Below are 14,546 nucleotides of genomic sequence, written 5' to 3' on the forward strand. Positions count from 1 at the left end.
ATTCACTTCTGAGGAGCCAAATTTTGGGTGGTTACTGCTGCTCTGAAAGTACAAGCTTTACAAATGCCCTATTGTTTGATGAAGGTGTAGGGTGTATGAGTCAAAAGCATTCAGGGTGGGGTGGGTGGTGGTAATTTATTTACAAGATTGCCTGTAAATGGTTTTATTCTATATATTGCCAGAGAATGAACCCATGGCTTATCTTCCAGAATTTATACAGCAAACACTCCAAAACATTTGAGGAGGGAATAGATAGTTAGATCTAGCTATTGATGGTTTGGGTTTCCCTCATGGCTCATACAGTAAAGAATCCACCTGCAATGTGGGAGACCTGGGTTTGATCCCTGGGTTGGGAAGATCCCCTGGAGGAGGGCATGGCAAACCCACTCCAGTACTGATGGTTTAGAACTCTGCCACTTGCTACTGTGAAACTTGGAGCAGGCTACTTGACTCTGATCCTCAGGAAAGTCAGGCTAAGATTACTTCCTTGGAGGTTCTTGCAATGACTAAAGGACAGAGCATAAGAAAAGCAGCTGGCACAGTGCCCAGACCAAAGTTAATATTAATAGTTAATACACATCTAGAAAAGCAGCACAGGGCCCCGCCCCCGCCCGCTGTGCGCGCGCTGGCCGGGCAGCATGGCGGCGGCGGCAGGCGCCCCAAAAAAAAAAAAAAAAAAAAAGAAAAGCAGCACAGCCAAGTGCACCCAAACCTTTTATTTTCCTAATTTTGTCTCTTTCCTTATTTAATAAAAATGGATGTTACAACCATAATCGTCACCATCAAAACCCCAGAAAACAGGGGAGACAGGATGAAAGGTCAGAGGTGACTGCTCTGCAGTTCTCTCAAGTAGACACTTATAAATTCTGATTCATTAATATTCATTAAACAACTTGTAGAGACCAGGTAGAGCATAAAGGGAAAATAGCCAACTGAGAGCTCAGCCTACTTTCATACCAGCTTCTCTGCACAGAAATTAATCCAACACAAAATCAACATTTGCAGAACTCAAGTATAAGACATAATTTAAAGCTCAGCTGAATTTGTCTGTCTTCCCCATTCGAGAACTTGGAGTCAGGGACAAAAGAATCATCAATCACACATCAGATGTCATTTGAAAAATCGGCATCTGTTTTGCTTTTTTTTTTTTCTTTTTTTAAATAATGCATCATTATTTATTTATTCCGTTTTCCCCTCTTTTTATTGAGTTGTAATTGACACTCATTACTGCGTAAGTTTAAGGTGTATGGTATAATGGTTTGACTAACAAATATTGCAAATCCATTTTGCCCTTGATAATAATATCTAGCATTTAATGAGTGCTTACTACAAACCATTTTTATATGTTCTCTCTTATAACTGTCAGAACAGTTATTTCCATGTTAGAGATAAGGAAACTCAGGGCCGCTGTTGAAAGTGTAGAGGTTTAGAAATGTGCCCAAGATTGTTTGGTTAATAGGAACCAGCCTGTCCCCACCCCACCACCCCCACCACCCTCCACACACACACACAGCCTAGACGCATACCTACTACACTGAACTGCGCTATCAGAAACTAGCCTTCTCCCCAACTGACCGGGCAGGTCTGGTCCCCATTTTGATTTCCCATCTCATTCTGGTGTCTGTCTACTTGCGGTTGAGCTCTTCTGGTCCCTGAGCTTAATAATATCCCTCTCAGTCTGACGAGTCTGTCTGATATTTACTGCAGGTTCATGACACATCTGAATTGTATGGAGGCTGGCCCTTGCCCTTCCCATGGTGAAGAGAATGCTGTGATTTCATGGCAGGGTTCCACTGGGGTAACTCCTCTCTTGCTTATTTATTTAGGCAAGCAGTCTCCAGCATGCTCCACTACTGAGGGGACACAGCCACTCAGGCAGATGAAAGAGTCTATTAACCAACAGCATGAGCTCTGGGGGAGAAAGAGAGCCAGGAATAAAGCAGGTTGTTAGGGACATGCATTCACTGAGTCAGTGCTACAAGAGTGTGGACTGTAGTTGGTAGCAAGTTGCCACTTCCATTACATTTGCACTGGGTGTCTTTCTCACTTAGAGGCCCCGTGACTCCTGAGCTCCCTCCAGCAGAGGAAAGTTGCTCTGGGCTTCACATTGCACATGAAGAATATTCTATTTTGCAAAAAGTTCTAATAGTCTTAATTAAGAGATCTCAAAATATCATAACAACCACATTTCCTCATGCCTCACCCAAATCATGCTTATAGGATACTTTTATCTATAATAACTACATTATAATTTGTAAAACTTATATGCATTTGACTTTCTATTTTCAAAAACAAGATTAACATGGCTTATTCTCTAAGTGTCAACCACTTACGACCCACGCTCAACCCTCACCTCACCCCACCCCCACTCTCACAGATAGGAAGATGAAGAATTGTCATTTAATATTTTTGAGAAAACTCTCTAAGCCACATTTTTTTACTGATTCTGCATGTGGATTGTTTCTTTGCTAAGAAAAACCTCTTTTCATTCCAATCCTACATTGCCTTGTTCTGTTTCCTAGAATGAGCAGGAGGAAACTGAATAAAATATCACTGTGTTTCCCATTTTCATTTTTCTGCATGAAGTTAGTGGTGATGAGACCTGCTTCTCAAAGCAATTGCATCTATGGCAGTTGGCCAGAGTCTGAGACTGTCCCTGGCTGGCCTCAAGGTAGTCACCAATGCAGTGAGCTGTGGCCAAGACCTTTCTTGATTTAGCTGCTATTCCAGAGAGAACACCCACACAAGAAAGGATCACAGCAAAGGCACTGTCAGTAGTTTTTCTTTTTCTTTTTTTTGAGAAAAGAGGATAGCAGGTGTGGGAATAGGGATGCAGAGATTGAAGATTTGAAGCACAGATTTTTAACTTTTTTTCCAGAATTTCACAGCATTAAAGTGAGCAGAAAGATAGGTTGACATTGCTGAATCCAAAATGTAATAAAAGAGTGCCCTCACCCTCTCTTACACACATACCCACCTCCCTCCAACTGTTTCTGTTCAAGTTTTTGCTTTCATTTTGTAGGAGTATTTTCTTACATGAGTGTGTGCCAGCTTAGTTACCAGTCGTGCCCGACTCTTTGCAACCCTATGAACCATGGCCCACCAGGCTCCTCTGTTCATGGGATTTTCCAGGCAAGAATGCTGGAGTGGGTTGCCATGCCCTCCTCTAGGGGATCTTCCCAACCCAGAGATCAAACCTACATCTTTTATATCTCCTGCATTGAAGGCAGATTCACTAGGCAAGTGGCCTAGTGCCACGTGGGAAGCCCCGGGCGTATAAATTTTCTGATGACAGGTCAGTTCAGTTCAGTTCAGTCTCTCAGTCATGCCCGACACTTTGCGACCCTGTGGACTGCAGCACACCAGGTTTCCCTGTCCATCACCAACTCCCAGAGCTTACTCAAACTCCTGTCCATCTAGTCAGTGATGCCATCCAACCATCTCATCCTCTGTTGTCCCCTTCTCCTCCCGCCTTCAATCTTCCCCAGAATCAGGGTCTTTTCCAGTGAGTCAGTTCTTCGAATCAGGTGGCCAAAGTAGTGGAGGTTCAGTTTCAGCATCAGTCCTTCCAATAAATATTCAGGACTGATTTCCTTTAGGATTGACTGGTTGGATCTCCTTGCAGTCCAAGGGACTCTCAAGAGTCTTCTCTACACCACAGTTCAAAAGTATCAATTCTTCAGCACTCAGCTTTCTTTAAAGTCCAACTCTCCCATCCATACATGACTACTGGAAAAGCCATAGCTTTGACTAGACAGACTTTTGTTGGCAAAGTAATGTCTCTGCTTTTTAATACTCTATCTAGGTTGGTCATAGCTTTTCTTCCAAGGAGCAAGTGTCTTTTAATTTCATGGCTGCAGTCACCATCTGCAGTGATTTTGGAGCTCAAGAAAGTAAAGTCTGTCACTGTTTCCATTGTTTCCCCATGTATTTGTCATGAAGTGATGGGGCCAGATGCCCATGGTCTTAGTTTTCTGAATGTTGAGATTTAAGCTAACTGTTTCACTCTCTGCTTTCACTTTCATCAAGAGGCTCTTTAGTTCTTCTTTGCTTTCCGCCAGAAGTATGGTGTCATCTGCGTATCTGATATTATTGATATTTCTCCCGGCAATCTTGATTCCAGCTTGTGCTTCATCCAGTCTGACATTTCACATGATGTACTCTGCATATAAGTTAAATAAGCAGGGTGACAATTCACAGCCTTGATGTACTCTTTTCCTGATTTGGAACCAGTCTGTTGTTCCATGCCCAGTTCTAACTCTTACGGCAGGTATATATATCCAATTACGAAACACTGCCCATTTCTCTAACCCAAAGAGAGGCTATCTCCATACTAAAATAACAGCAACAACAAATGTGACTGTTGTTTTTGTTTTCCCTGTAGGTATATTAAAATTAGTTGCTGATTTCCTATTCTCTAAATTGTTTAATGGCAAGTGTTTTGGGGAGTCTTTATAAAAACAAACCTCATTTAGCCAAGCTGTAAGCCTCTAATTGAAGTAAATCTAGCTTGCCTAAAGTGATTAAATATAAGTGAGGCCAGAAGTTTGACTTACCTATTTGAAATTCTTCTCTGTCCACAAAATATATATAAATCTTTATGGAGTGACGTATTAACTGCCTGCTGCTGGAATCAAGCTATGGACTTTGTTTCCATTATAAAGTAAGGTCACTCTGCTTTTGGCAAAAAATGGATGTAGCTGCTTTGATAATTAAAATCTACAGAGTCTTGAAGTGATGATATATTTAAACTTCTAGAAAACAATGTGGAAGCTATAAAATTACAAAAGGAGAAGGGATCAGAGTTCCCTACTACTGCTCACCAAATTTTATGTTGGTAATAGGGTATTGATGTCATTCTTTAAAAAGGAATGGCAAGAAATTTTGTTTTAAAGCTTTCAATCCAAATCCTGCAGCACTTCTGGTCTGTTCACTACCAACGGGCGCTCCTAGAGAGCGCCGGATAGGAGGTGCCATTAAATGTCTTCAGCCTTCAATGAAGGTGCTCATGCTCAGCTGTTCAGTCCTGTGTGACTCTTTGTGACCCCACGGACCAGAGCCCACCAGGCTGCTCTGTCTGTGGAATTTCCCAGGCAAGAATACTGGGGTGGATTGCCATTTCCTCCTCCAAGGGATCTTCCCGACCCAGGGATTGGCCCACATCTCCAGCATCTCCTGCATTGCCAGGCAGATTCTTTATCACTGAGCTACCTGGGGAAGCCCTCTGTATGAAGAGTTCTACTAAAAAAATCCAAGGATGCTGCAAGGCAAAGAGTCGAGAGTCAAAGGAAATCAGCCTGGCCCTTAACATGGGGTTTTTACCCATAGACCTACTCCTTGCAAGCTTGTAGGCTCCAACCTGCTCTAGGAAAAGCTCTTTCCTGACTTTTTTCTGCTGCAGTTCAGAGCAGGTGCTTCTGGCTCTAGTATGATAGCACCATCTGGAGAGGCAGTACCTAGAATTGAGATCAAACAAATGTCTTATTCCTCATGAGATTCCAGTGGTCCCATGAACTAGAATTTTTTTTTTTTTTTTTTAGTTTTTGGTGGTACAATGAGACATGCAGAACTTCCTTGACCAAGGATTGAACCTGCACCCTCTGCAGTGGAAGTGTAGAGTATTAACCACTGGATCACCAGGGAAGTCCTAGAATTTTTTAAGTTATGCTTAAAAGTCAAAAAATCTTTCAGGCTAAATTTTAGAGATTTTCCTAACAAAGATACCCTAATCCTACCTTCGTCTAGATCCTTAGCCTCACTAAGCTTCATTTTAATCATTTATAAGACAAGTAAATCATAATTTATTTTATGAATCACTAGATTGTTCTGAGTGTTTAGAACAGTGATGCCTGTGGAAAGAGCACCGAGTATCATGCTGGCCCCGGTGAGGGCCTCTGAAATGCTAGGTACAGTAAGTACAACTGGGCAAATAGTTTTAGTTCCATTTTACAGATGGGGAAACTGAGGCTGAGAGTTGAAGTGATGATGTATTTAAGTTAGAAAATACTGAGGCAAGAATCTCGTATTAGTAGTATAGTGATCCAGCGCAGTTACTTCTAAGGGAGATGGTCTACAATTTGCTTCTTGTCACTGGTTGTTCTGCACACCCCTAAATGGCTGGTTAGTCCAGTCTTCTCTCCAAATGGGAGGAAGGTGTGCACACTGGCACCACCCTCCTGCAATGCTTACCTGGCTCTCTCCCCTAACCCCTTCACCCATCTCAGCCCCCAGAAGAACAGCCATGCTCCCTAGACAAACAGAGGTGTATTCTCTCCATCCTGTCCAGCCAACTGCTCACACTTGGGTTACTGTGAGATGTCACTGGAAACGTTGATATTTACATCCGCTAGAGGCTGTATCCTGGCCTTCCTCTCTTTCCCTTCTGTCTCTTCTTTGTCCACTTTCTTTTCTTTCTTGATCCCCTTTCTTTCTCTCTCTCTCCCTCCTCCCTTTCCCCCTTCTCCCCATTTTCCTTTCCCTTCACCTCCTTTCTCATTCTTCCTTTACCTTCTCTCCTTCTTCTGCCTCCTACACCATCATTACCATCCTTATCATCACTACCCCTTTCCCTTCTAGCAGGTCTGAGAGTCTTAAAGGCAAATAGACCTGGGTTTGAACCTGTCTCTCATAATAGTTGTGTGAGGATGGGCAAGATAATTAACTTGTGTCTAAATTTCCCCCTTTCTAGAATAGAATGGTTGATGATAATAGATACTGGTAATGATGGAATTAGAAATAATGCTAGGCACTCTGTGTCAGGACATGTGGGTATATGTTTCTCCTTGCCCATTTCTCAACATCCTGCCCTCCCTTCATGCCCATCATTGAACCCCATGGCTGCAGTTTGTCACCCCATGTGATGCTGCCACAGGGAGAGGATATGGTAGTTTGCCAGCAACTGCATTCTATTTGGTTTACATGCTAGTAACATTTCTCACAGTAATAGATCAGCCCTTTGGTGTAGACTTTGGTCCCTCATGGGTTTGGTCCAGGCACTTCAGTTGACTTTGAGAGCACAATTCTGGGACATTGACAAGGTAGAGAAAGATCTTACAACTTGCTGACTCAGTGGAGTCAGGACACCTGTGAGGTCTCTGAGGAGACAGACAGACTCTCCTCCCTAAGGAATGCACCAGCTTCAATCCATGCTCAGTTTGAATGGCAGTTTTGTTTACTGGCTCTGTGGGCTTGAGTAAGTCACTAAACATTGTTGGACCAGTGACCTTCTCTATACAGTGTATCTCACAGGGTCACAGTGAAGATCAGTGGTGAAAACGTTCCATAGACTGCAGTGCGCTATTTAATTATAAGTGATTACTGTTTAAAAAATTACATTAATATCTAAGAAGTCTTATCATTCTGCTTCATTCTGTCAGTGTGAGGTCAAACCAACTTTAAAAGGAAACTTGAAAATTCAGAAAATCACATTTGGAATTGTACCTGAGAAACACTATTTTGAAGCCTTAAATCTATACACATATTTACATCTTCTTATGTATATATTAAGTATATTATTACATATTTATGGTTATTACGTTGAGTCACTGTTATAACCCAGATGGTGGAATTTTAAGGCACCAAAACACAGTTTTATGTTAGTTAGCATACGTGCAGCTTCTGATGTGATATAAACATATCTTTTACTTGAGCTTTATTGGTCTTCTATTTATTTACCCTGCCCCAATCATTAGAAATTATTTTCTGAGGCATAAATGACAGCTATAGGAGCCCCAGCTGACCCATCTTTGCTTTCCTGTAAACTCGATTATATAGCAGAATAGCTAAAGGTACTGAATACCAATGTTTTGGGTTTGGAATTTTTTATCACTCTCTCTGGCCATTGAGCCTACCAGTTATAAATTACATTTTATTACTGTCTAGAAAAACAAATTAACTGATGGGCAATTCACATTCCATATGCAAAATGGCTAAACTGAGAAGTAAGACTCAGCTGGACAAATTCCCATTTTTCCCACCGATGGGAGCGGGGAGAAAGGGGAGAGGGATGAAGAAAGTGTTTGTTTTGAAGTAGCTGAAATACCTGACTTACCAGTCGGTGCTGTTACTTGAGATGACGTAACAGTGGGCAGGGAATTCTCTGGAGGGCCAGTGGCTTTTACCCCTGAGGCCCAGGCTCAGTCCCTGGTCAGGGAACTAAGATCCCACAAGCCATGTGGCACAGCCAGAAAAGAAACAAAAAACAGTGGACAGTCAGAGTGGTATGTGGGCCATCTCACCAATATCACCTCCATTCCCTTTCAAGAAAAGAGAGCAAGTGAAATAAGTCAGAAAGACAAAAACAAACATCATATATTAACATATATATATGGAATCTAGAAAATGGTACAGATGAATCTATTTGCAGGGCAGGAATAGAGACACAGAGAGAGAGAATGGACTTGTGGACACAGGGTGGGAAGGGAGGGTAGCAAGAATTGGGTTGGCAGCATTGACATATATACAATACCATGTGTAAAATAGATAGCTGGTGGGAACCTGCTGTAGGGCATAGGGAACTCAGCTTGGTGCTCCGTGGTGACTTAGAGGGGTGAGAAGGGGGTGTGGCAGGCGGTTCAAGAGGGAGGGGATATATGCATAGAGCTGATTCACTTTGTTGTTCAGCAAAAACTAACACAACATTGTAAAGCTGCTATACCCCAACAAAAAATAACAATAGAATAATAGTAGTTAATTAATCTAGAAAAAAATAGAAAGGAGGGCAGTTGATGTGGCCTACAGAGTCAGTTCCCACGATTATTTGGATAATTTCTTCTCTTGCTCATCTTGGTTGGATGTTGGTTAGATGTGATGTCACTTGATAGCTGCTTTCAGTCTTTAAAGAGTTTTTCCATCTTCCTTTTGTTAGTCATCTTTGCTTGCATTCAAATGAGTTTATCCTCCCAGCTTCTTTTAATACTTTGCCTTATGGTTGTTCATTTTTTGCTTCTGCTTCGTTTCTGCTTCGTAATTTTCCTAATCTGCTTTCTAGACATTTTTTATACCTTCTTTCTCTGATTCCCTATCTAATTTCTACTCCATTCAAGGTGGATGTGGTTTACGTCATCTTGGGAGGGTCAAGAACTGTGTTTCCCAAAGCACACAGCACACAAACTGTATGTGGGCTTAAGTCGCCCTGGAGACAATGATCAGACATACCCAGACACTGACATTCAATGACACTGATTCACACAACAAGCAAGTTCTTCCCTATCCAATTCTCTCTTAGTCTTGCTGATTACTTCAAGGGGAAAAATTTCCATTTGGTCTCTGTTCATCTGTCATTTCCTAATCTCCCATTTTAAGTGAGAGCAAGCCTCCGGCTGAAAGCCTGTGGCATGCGATACTACCTAGCTAGTCTTTTTTTAAGGATTGTTTTGGTTTTTATTACATAAATATGTACTTGTTCTTCTTGTTACCTCCTATTTATGGCAAGATTTTTTTTTAAGGCATGATATAAAGTCTCTTTTTAAAAAGAATATGTGTTCAGTCGCTTCAGTTGAGTCTTTGTGACCCCATGGACTGTAGCCCACCAGGCTCCTCTGTCCACGGGATTCTCCAGGCCAAGATACTGAGTGGCTGCCTTGCGTTTCTCCAGGGATCTTCCCAAACCAGGGATTGAACCCACATCTCCTGCATTGTGGGCAGATTCTTTACTGCTGAGCCACCAGGGAAGCTCTTAAAAGAGTACATGTAAGTTTAAAGTGCGTAATGGTTGAAAGAAAAACATTAAATGAAGTAAGCACAAAGAGATGGGAAAAATATTAAGGGTGGTAGCATGGGAATAGTTAAAGTTTGGGAGATCATGGCTTAGAATCACTCCATCAACATTTGTTACGTTTTTCTTGCTTTACAGAATTATAGTTCATTTTCAAAGCATACTTGTTAATAACATCCAGGTCTAGACACAAGTCATTCTACTTCTGAATTTCTCCAATTGAAATTATACACTGATTACATCATGGTCTCTTTTAACTCCTTTTAGTCATAGGGTTTTGACAAGCTTCTTTTCAAATAGACACTGAAAATCACTGATGTTCCATTTGGCAGACTAGGGCAAGTATTCTGGTTTAACTAATCTATTCAGAGTGCTACAATCTGTACTTATTTAAAAAAAAAAAAAAAAACCATCTTCCCTCTTCTACCATGAGGCAGAAGATAAAGCCATAGGATTTTAAGACTTTGACATTTATTAAGAATTCTTCAAGGTGATCTCACTAATCCCAAGCAATGCAAACTCTGCAATGTTTCTCTAAAGAGAAAAAGGTCATATGTCTTCTGAAGACTACTCAATCTCATCTATAGAAAGGAAAATTTTGGTCTTGGAGAATAATATTCTCCTCCACCTTGCTTTCCACCCAGCAGGAAAACTCTCTAATATGTCTAAGTTTATTCTTGGAGGTCCAGTTGGATCATCCGCAAGAGCAGAGGCCTTTGGCACCCTCTGAAAATATCTAGGTGGGCTTCAGTATGCAGACATTGGGAGAGAACTTCCTGATCTCCATTCCAACCTGCTGGTCAGTGTAGAGCAAGCCCTCTGAATAAACCAGACCAGGTTGGCATCTGTGCAGCTGCTCCTAGACCCACCCTCTCATTTCAGGCACTGAGTCCCTGCCATCCAGACCCACCTCTTCCTTTCCTTCCAAAAAAGTCAGGCCTTGCCTTCATAGTTCCAAAGTAGGTACAGGTCAAACCTTTATGTTAAAACCATAATCCTCCTAATTCTTGTAAAAGGAAGTGGGTCAGGCATAGGTCATGGAGTAATTGCAAGGTAATAATTACTTTTGGTCCACTGTCCCACACCACTCGACACCAAATCCATCCTTGTTCTTTTGCGTCTACTCTGATATCTTTAAATCTCTTCACGCCTAATGACTTCTCTGGTGAGGGGTAGGGCCAGTTCTCATTTTAGCTAATTTACCGTGTCTGACTCTCTGTGGTGCTTTTACCTTGGGAATACTAAAGATGGGTTTTCTTCCTGATCATAGTCTTTGCAGTGCAGCCTCGCTCCCTAGAGTGATAACCCATTAAAAGGCAACTATGTTTCGTAGCTTTCTGAGCACCATTTCTCACATTTTTTCTTTGAAGATTGAGCCTTGTGACTAGCAAAGGGCCACCTATAGGTCTTCTCAGAAGCCTTAGATCTGAGGTCAAGACTTTGCTTTTCTGGCAGTTCAGTATCTGTCCCAGTTGATTTGGGTGATCCCTGGATTCCCGTCCTTACTCTTGGCAGCTGGAGGGAATTAGGAGCTTGTTCTTAGACTGGCAGCTGGAGTTTTGACTGATGCAGTCTTTTCAAGGCAGCCCCAATAATTACTTGTTCACAGAGAGCCTGATCTATATCTTCTTTACCACTGTCATGGGGTCTCCAATTTTAATAAGTAAGCTTTTTTTTCCCCCCTTTCTGGCTCACCGATGATTTAGCAATTTTGCCCACATAACTCTACAGTTAACAACACTCCCAAATACCTGCTCGAGTTCTCAAACATTAGGCAGTCTTACCAAAGTACCACATGACTTAATTTATCTATGAACCTCAACTGTCAAGCTTTGAATGCTCTCTTGTTAACATTACTCAATTTCCTAAATGAGGTAATGCTTGTAACGTGCTTTGCACAATGCCTGACACTTAGTAAGTAATCAGTAAATGTGAGCTATTGTTACATTTACTGTATTTGGTGCTGTTACTGTTTCACTTCTGATACCTGCCATTTTTGCAGTGTCTGAGTGGGTTTCCCTAGCCAGAGTCTAATTTTTTTTCCCCCCAGTGCTATGGTAACACTCTTGAGGAACATGCCACCTTTTGTCCCCATCCACCATGGATTCCACCACTGTCTGTCACAGAACATGAGCTTATGCACATATGGCGGCAGGTGGTCCAGTTGGGTTTTAAATCCATTGGTCAACTTTCTATCCAAGGACTCTGGTCATGTCTGACATCTACCGCACGTCTTGATCCAGGAATAAGTTAAATCTCTACAGAAATTCAGTATTTAAGGTAGAGAGGAGGGGGCTGAACGACTACTTTCCAACACTTAGCTCTCCAAGGGGTGTAACATAATTAAGCTTGAGCAAAGCTGCATTTACTTCCTCTTCCTTTCTGAGAAACTTGCCAAGCACTTTATCCCTTTCCAGGATCCTTAAAGAAGACTGTCAGGCGTTTTTAATTTCAACTTTCTCACTACTCGCTGGCTCTCACAAACAAACAGAGAATGCACACCTATTTAGATCTCCCGCAAAGTCGTTGCCATTTCCAATTACCAATTCCCTCTAGTTCTTAGAAGGAAAATTTAGTCCTTGTTACATGTGTGTAGATATAGTTCCCTGGTGGTCTAGTGGCTAAGATTCGGCACTTTCACTGCTGTGGGCCAAATTCAATTCCCCATCACTTGAGGCTGTCAAGCAAGACTGATGTACAGAAGACATGCCAGGCCGTGCAGTCCTGTATTTATAGCAGATTTGGGCTCCAAATGCTATTGCAGTTCCTTGATGAGATCTGTGTTTTGCCTTCTTTTAAGGGACCCAAGTTTGCTATATAAAACTCTAAGTTTTATGTAATCAAATGTATCAATCTTTTCTTTATAACTTCTGGGATTTGTGCTATATTTTTAAAACTCTTGCCCATCCTAGAATCACAAAAATATGCATCCATGTGTTCTTATAGGATGTCTGTGATTTTATGTTTTACGTGTATATCTTTGACCCATCTGGAACTTATTTTGGTATAAGAACTCAGATAGGGACCCAGTTTTACTTGTCCCACCAACCCAAAATGGCAAGTCAGTCAATCCAATTACCATTTATTGAATAAGCTACCTTTTAAAGAAGTCCTTTAAATAGCAAACTTCTCCATGTACATTTTAATATGATTCAATTTATATAAGCTCTATATATGCATTTATAAAACTTCTTTTTAAAACATAATGACCGAAACAGCTATGTGGTTGTGGACGGTTGTTTAAATGCTCCTCCTCAGTCTGTTTCCCCACCTATAAAAATCAAGACAACATTACCTTGCAGCAGTCTTGTGAAGATTTTAAATGCAAAATATATAGATGCTTCTACCTTGACAAATGAGAATTTCTTTCTGTTCAATTTTCTACAATAAAGCAATGTGGGCCCTCAGAACAAGCTTCAAATTGGGGTCTTAGATTTGGTTTCTCTTTAGTTCCTGAGCACATAGACAAGGCAAAAGGGTCATGGCTTTTTCAACAATGACATGTAATTGTTTTCCTTTCTGGTCAGTGCTTAAGAAAGTGAAAGTGGAAGTCGCTCAGTTGTGTCCGATTCTTTGAGACCCCATGGACTATACAGTCCATGGAATTCTCTAGGCCAGGATACTGGAGTGGGTAGCCTTTCCCTTCTCCAGGGGATCTTCCCAACCCAGGGATCTAACCCAGGTCTCCCACATTGCAGGCAGATTCTTCAGATATCTTCTTTAATCCTCTTGAGGTATCAAACTTCACCTTTTTGGTTCCCCAAATATTTCAGCAAGTTGTGGTGCTTGGCACAACTGTTACCACACAGACATGAGTTTGAATTTTGTTCTTCCACTTACCAAGTATGTGACCTTTCTTGAGGAATAACGTAAAGGGGGAGAATGACAGCCCTATGGATCCTTGTGTATTGCAAGCTCCATGAGGACAAGAACTTTGTCTCGTTAATCACAGTATCTATCCCCAGTGCTAGGACAGTGCTTGGTGTGCAATTGCCACTTATTAAATCAGTATAGACGGAAGGAAGAAAGGATGGATGGATGGACGGAAAGGAGTTAGAGCAATTAGCAAGTAGCTAAAACTTCAGTTCTAAGTGGACGTCAGAGGTAACAAAAATGTGGTCCTGCCTTCTGAGGTTAGAATCTGGATCTAAAAGCTAAGGTGTTTAGCATTTATATATGAAGCATAACAAAATGCACAGTATCACATGTGAAGTGAAGTGAAAGTCATTCAGTTGTGTCCGACTCTTTGTGACCCCACAGAGTATAGCCTGCCAGGCTTCTCTATCCATGGAGTCCCCAGGTCAGAATACTGGAGTGGGTAGCCTTTCCCTTCTCAAGAGGATCTTCCCAACCCAGGAATCAAACCCAGGTCTCCCGCACTGCAGGCGGATTCTTTATCAGCTGAGCCACAAGGGAAGCCCGGGAATACTATAGTGGGTAGCCTGTCCTTTTGCCAGCGGATCTTCCCAATCCAGGAATCGAGCCAAGGTCTTCCACATTGCAGGCAGATTCTTTACCAACTGAGCTATCAGAGAAGCAACAAAGTGCTTTGGAGGCAAGTGGGAAATCATGAATTTCAACTGGAGGATTAGGGAACTATTTCTTGGAAGAGGGCTGTGTTTATGTTGGACCTTAAAAGAAAATAGATTTTTTAAAAAAAGAGATTTAATTTTCTAGGCTGGGGGGAAAGAAAAACACAAAATGGGGTTAAGTGTTTGGCACATTCCAGGACCAGAGCTTAGTGTGAGTAATCAGAGTGCAAGTTTGGTAGAAGAAAGAGTGTCTGGAAGGTCAATCATGGTGACCTTGAGTGTTCTACTGTAGTGTTTGA

The 14,546-nt window shown here is 41.7% G+C and overlaps 1 protein-coding gene across 1 annotated transcript in view; it reads left to right on the forward strand.

Annotated features, from left to right (window-relative positions):
- The window catches only part of LOC122435477 (thymosin beta-4-like), a 45,014-nt gene extending 30,805 nt beyond the window's left edge, over window positions 1-14,209 (forward strand). Inside the window, exons 5-6 of the transcript XR_006267677.1 lie at window positions 91-93; window positions 14,199-14,209. The gene's annotated coding sequence lies outside the window, so the exon portion shown is untranslated. The remainder of the gene's footprint in view (window positions 1-90; window positions 94-14,198) is intronic.
- The last annotated feature ends 337 nt before the right edge of the window (window positions 14,210-14,546 follow it).

Source organism: Cervus canadensis, chromosome 2 (assembly GCF_019320065.1).
Source record: "Cervus canadensis isolate Bull #8, Minnesota chromosome 2, ASM1932006v1, whole genome shotgun sequence".
NCBI lineage: Eukaryota > Metazoa > Chordata > Mammalia > Artiodactyla > Cervidae > Cervus > Cervus canadensis.